The sequence below is a fragment of the Arachis ipaensis genome, chromosome B1 (genome assembly GCF_059453495.1).
Source record: "Arachis ipaensis isolate K30076 ecotype BB chromosome B1, ASM5945349v1, whole genome shotgun sequence".
In the NCBI taxonomy this organism is placed as follows: domain Eukaryota; kingdom Viridiplantae; phylum Streptophyta; class Magnoliopsida; order Fabales; family Fabaceae; genus Arachis; species Arachis ipaensis.
In genome coordinates, this window is record NC_142436.1 from 100,039,627 (window position 1) to 100,045,571 (window position 5,945).

Consider the following 5,945-nt stretch of genomic DNA (forward strand, 5'->3'; position numbering starts at 1 on the left):
TGCTCTTGATAATGGACTTTTGGTTGATAATCCCGGGTTAGTTAACCCAAGTTACCAAGTGTTGAAACACTCCTCAGAACCTATTCATCCAAGCATATCCTTAATACATAAACACCACAGGCATTTGTCTCAGAAGTTCAAACCATTGGTACCTAGCTTATTTTCTCAATTCTTTTTTGCTTTTTGGTCGCCTTTTTCCGTGGCTTTTTCTTCTTCTTTTTCTTTCTTTTTCATGGCCAAAGACATTTATTCATCAAGATCCATAGACAATGTTCACTTTCTACATGAAAAATGATAATTCTACACTCTAATTTTAGTGATCTGACTAAACAATCAAGCATGCATACCACCACTTAATTCTACTTGATTTGTCACTAATTTAGCCAAGTTACTTTTGTTCAAACTTTTTCTTTTATTTTTGGAAACAGAACAAGCATGGCACGCACTTGTTTAAGAAGGTGAAGTTATATCCAAACATCCAGGCATTCACTTTATTCAAAGCACTTAACAAACACACATACTAAAAAAAAAACGACTCATAAAAAAAAAGACTCCACATAACACTTAAATGACTTATGATGAAAACACGTTCATAAAGACAATTCACCAATTATCATTTGATTATTAAGGAACGAGACCACCTCTTATTTATTGCTTGGTTCTTCTTAATTCTTGGGATCCTGCTTCTTCTTGCTTCCTGCCTCTTTTTGACCACTTGTGCCTCCCTTGTCTTTTCTTATGAGCTTTTTCCAGAATCCAGCCTTTTTCATCGTTTCTTCCACTCCTTTTTCAAGGATCATTGCCTTGTTTATTTCTCCTTCTTTCCTCCCTTTGAAATACTCGTCATAAGCTGGGAATGCTGGGTCCATCTTGTGTAAATGTTCCCCTATGTAGTTAAGCTTGATTTGCGAACTGATGTTGTAATCAGCTTGGACTGAGTATCTTGCATTCTGTAAAGTGGTGGCTTCCTTGATTGCCAAGACATTGGCATCTTGGTGTTGGCATATGTGGCTGAAGGATTCCTGTAAGTGTAAATTTTGTTCCCTTTGCAGATCGAAGAATCTTGATTCAAAGTTCCTTTGCATATCCATCATTTTTAGATGAAAGTCCTCTTGTCTCTCCTGAGACCTCATGTATTGTTGAGACATTCCTTCCATGATTTCCTGCATTCTGCTCATATCCATGGGGTCTCTGGGAATTCGTTGTCTTCTTTCAGGAGTTGCTTGCTCTTCTTGCTCTTCTTCTCTATCTTCTCCTTCCTGTCTTTCTTGTTCTGCTTCTTGCTCGGCTTCCACTTGTTGCCCTTCTTCATTTCTTCTTCTTGTATGTCTTGGAGGAGTTGGGCCAAGAGTCATTCTGTGCGCAGTTATGGCCAGTCCAGGATATAGCCAATTAGGTCTTTCATCCTCAAGTGGTACTTGGGCATCGATGCATAGTCTAATGATAGTGCTAGGGAAGTGGAGCCAGGATTCAGGGTCACTTTTCTCACTAAACTCTTGTATCTGTTCAGCAATGAGTTTATGAACTTTGATCTCTCCTCCAACCATAATGCAATGTAGCAAGATGGCTCTTTTAGGGACTATTTCTGAAGAGTTTGCAGTGGGTAGGATGGATCTCCTAACTATTGCATACCACCCTTTAGCTTCAGGTGTTAGGTCTCCCCTTCTCAAGACTCTTGGAGCCCCTCTTGTTTTTCTCACCCATTCAGCTCTGATGGCACAAAGGTCTTCAGCAATAGTTGTATAGTCAGGTTCTCCTATCATCCTTTCTTCATAACTTGCTTGGCTGAAATGTATGTTTTTCAGGCCAAGAGTTTTCATGATTGCTTTGGGACTGAAGTCAACTTCCACCCCTCTCACATAGCTTTTGTATGTGGGGTTCTTGGTTTGATCCTCCCTTACTGCATTTGCATAAAACTCTTTCACCAAGTTGATGTTGATTCTAGTGATTGGCTTAGTTAGGAGCTCCCACTTCCTCTTTTTGATCTTTTCCCAAACACCTGGGAACTCATCCTTTTCAAGGTCAAAGGGAACCTCAGCTAGTACCGTTTTAGGTCTCATCCATTCGGCTTGAATCTCATGGAACACTGATCTGTATCTCCATGCATCGAATTCCCTGTTTTCCTCCATTGGCTGCTTGTCTTTTCTTCTTTTGTGGCTAGATGAAGCTGCCATTGGTTTTTTTTTAGTTTTGGTAAGTGACAAGCTAAAGTTGACAAGGTGAAGCAAGAAGTGTTGTTGGGGTGTGGTGAGGTTGTTTTCGGCAAGAGATAGTTATGCTATGATGAAGGAAAATGTGTATGAAGGAGAATTGGTGGTGTGGGACTCGTTCCCCAAATGGTTCTTTATAGTGCCCATGAGTGAAAAATGAACGGCTAGGGTGGTTTGTGAAGGGTGGCTTGATGGTAAATATATGAATTGTAGATAAGGACGATTGGCTTTTCATTTTCTTGGAAGTATTCTGGATGCATTAGGTTGTACATGTAGCTTTCTTTTCTTGCAGAACTTCCTTTTCCCATGTGTTAGTTTCAAAGATTTGTGAATTTTCTTTTTGACCAAGCACGTACCTCCTTTTGTCTTTTTCCTCCATTTTTGTCTTTTCTTTTGTACCTGCACAAACAAACAAATTTGCTATCATTTTTCGGTCCATGTGAATTATGAATAGTATTTGCACATGTAAATCAATGCTTGTCTTTATGAGCTTATAGCCGTGACTTCTACATGTATGCACACTTATTATTTGGACACCAAACTTAGTGTTTGGTTAAGTCTCCTGATGACATGAAATCCATATTGGTTGTCCTTAATGAGTGTGCATAATTCTAATAAATCATAGTCACCTTGGCTCTTTGATTCTAAACAAAGTGACTACCCTAAGTAATTGAAACCAAAGTATTAAAACATGTGAATGGTATACTTGTCATGAATTTTGAAATCCAGAGGAACTTCTTGCTTTTCATAAACTGTGTTCAAAAAGAACACCAAACTTAATGTTTGGTTGTGCACCTTGAATGAAAGATGGAATTCAATTTGAGTAAGATTTGGGAGTGCCATCAGGCACACCAAACTTAGAGACCCATTGTAATTTACATGCAAGGTTTAGTGCACTTAATCAATAGTTGTCCTGAGGATTCAAGTTCTTGCATAAGAAACCATGCTTTATTAGATGTAAAGCAAAGCACTAAAGATTAAGGATACTAAAAACATGGGTTGCCTCCCATGAAGCGCTTCTTTAACGTCACTAGCTTGACGGTTGTCCCTTGTTAGGGTGGATTGTAGTGCTTGACGTCCTCTCCTCTCACTATGAAAACGTCCCCACTTGATTCATTCATGACCTCTAAATGTTCCATAGAAAGAACTTTCCTGATTGTGAACACTTGAGGGAGCTGGGAAGGAATGGTCTTGAGGCCAGGTGGGATTGGCAGATAATGACTTGATATCACGTTATCTCCCGGAGAAAAACCTTCAGTGGGAATTTTCTTGTTTCTCCATCCTCTTGGCAATCTCCCTATCACTCTTCCCTTTCTCTTGAGGATTTCTTCATTGACCTTTATGTCAGGAGGATCCTTCTGATCTGTTTCCACTGATTCTTGTGGCTCTAACTCTTGCAACTCTTGTTTGCCTTCCAATGACTGTTTTAGAGTCTCAGCTGCTGGATTACTTTCCTCCAAACACGGATGGCTACTATCATCTTTAGGCTTTTCAGATTCTGGTTCAGGCTCAGATGCAGGTTTGAAGACTTTGAAAATGAGCTGTTCATCATGTATTCTCAGAATTAGCTCTCCTTGTTCTACATCTATGAGCGCTCTAGTAGTGGCTAGAAATGGTCTACCCAGAATGATAGGGTGTAAGTAGCTTTCCTCCATGTCCACAATGACAAAGTCTGTGGGGAAATAATAATCCCCTACTTTCACCAGCACATTTTCAACTACCCCTTCAGCTTGCTTCTGAGTTTTGTCAGCCAGTTGTATGATTACATCAGTGGATCTCACCTCATTCAGTTGTAGCCTCTTCATAAGAGTTAGAGGCATCACATTTATGCTAGCTCCTAGATCACAGAATCCTCTGTCAATTTTTGTTTCCCCTATGATGCAAGGGATATGAAAACTTCCTGGGTCCGTTTTCTTAGAGAGTGTATCCTTCTTGATGAGAGCACTGCATTCTTTGTTCATTGTTACCGTTTGTCCTCCCTTCAAAACTCTTTTCTTGCTTAACAATTCCTTTAAATACTTGATGTGTGTGGGCATTTGATGAAGAATCTCAAGAAAGGGAATATTGACATGAAGAGAGTTAAATGTCTCTAGAAACCTTGAATAGGTTTTCCTTTTTTCACCTCCTCCTAACCTCTCAGGAAATGGTGCTTTTGGTTGGTATACTTCCATCATGCCTTTTTGCAGTTCCTTGGCTTGCTCAGTTCCACCTTCTTGCTTAACTTCTTCCACACCTTCCTTCAAAATTTCTGGTTCCTGCTCTGAGGGCCTGATTCCTTCTTCTTCTGAGACTTCCTTCATTATGGTGATGGCTTTGCATTCTTCCCATCTTACTCTCTTTTGTTCCCCTTTAGGATTCTTTTCTGTGTCACTAGGGAACACTGCAGTTGATTTGGGTGCCTGTTGAGATAGCTCTCCTACTTGAGATTCCATCCTTTTGAGTTTTTCACCATGGTTTCTTAAGGTAGTTCTCACATCATCCCTGAAGCTCTTCAGTTCAATGATGTCTTGACTCATGGTTGCCATAATTCCTTCTATCCGGTTTAATTGATCTTGAAATTGTTGGTTCGGATTAGGTTGGGTATGTTGATTATTTTGGCCATGATATGATGATTGGGGGTAGGTGCTTTGTGTGGCTTGGTATGATCTTTGGTTGGAGTTTTGGTATGTGGAATTGTTATGTTGGTTGTGGTTGTAAGGTTTGTGGTTTTGTGGTTGGGTTTGTTGGTTTCCCCACCCAAAGTTTGGGTGGTTTCTCCAGCCTGGGTTGTAAGTGTTGGAATGTGGATCATATGATTGCCTTTGTTGGTTTCCCACATAGTTAGCCTCATCCCAATCACCTCCTTCAATGCCTACTTCCTCTTGATCTTGTGTGTGTATTGCAGCCACTTGCTTTGTTTCTAATTGCCTGGTAAGCTCTGCTAGTTGCTTGGCAAACACCTTGTTTTGGGCTAGAATTGTATCAACCTGGTTCAGCTCCATGACTCCCTTAGTGTTGTGCCTTTCTGATGCATAGTAGTACTCATTCTCAGCCACTGTCTCGATCACTTCAATGGCTTCTTCCACAGTCTTTTTCCTGTTCAATGAACCTCCTGATGAATGGTCTACAGCCTTCCTTGATTCATAAGAGAGCCCATCATAGAAGATGTGCAGTTGCACCCAATCATGGAACATGTTTGGTGGGCATTTCCTTGTCAAGTCCTTGAATCTCTCCCATGCCTCGTAGAGAGTTTCACCATCTTGTTGTCTAAAAGTCTGAACCTCAGATCGAAGCCTATTGACCTTTTGTGGAGGGTAGAAACGTGCCAGAAACTTGCTTTCCACCTCATCCCATGTTGTTAGACTCCCCCTTGGGAATGATTCCAGCCACTTAGCTGCTTTGTCCCTAAGTGAAAATGGGAACAAAAGCAGTTTATAGGCATCTTCCTGGACTCCATTGGACTTCACAGTGTCACAAATTCTCAGGAATTTTGTGAGATGTTGGTTTGGGTCTTCATTAGCACTTCCTCCAAAGGAACAATGATTTTCCACAAGTGATATTAGCTGTGGCTTGAGCTCAAAATTGTTGGCCTGAATGGGTGGTTTCTGGATGCTACTACCACAATTCCCAGAGGTTGGGTTTATGTATGAACTAAGAACCCTCCTCTCAGGGATGGCATCGTTTCCATCAGCTCTCTCATGGTTGTGAACTTCTCTATCCATGTTGAGATCTAAAGCTTCCTCAAAATTGTCCTCA

General features: G+C 40.7%; 1 non-coding gene across 1 annotated transcript; it reads left to right on the plus strand.

Annotated features, from left to right (window-relative positions):
• Nucleotides 1–5,381: 5,381 nt before the first annotated feature.
• LOC148577642 (small nucleolar RNA R71) lies at nt 5,382–5,485 on the plus strand. The gene has a single exon (XR_015904311.1). It is a non-coding gene; the product is annotated as a small nucleolar RNA R71 (small nucleolar RNA).
• The last annotated feature ends 460 nt before the right edge of the window (nt 5,486–5,945 follow it).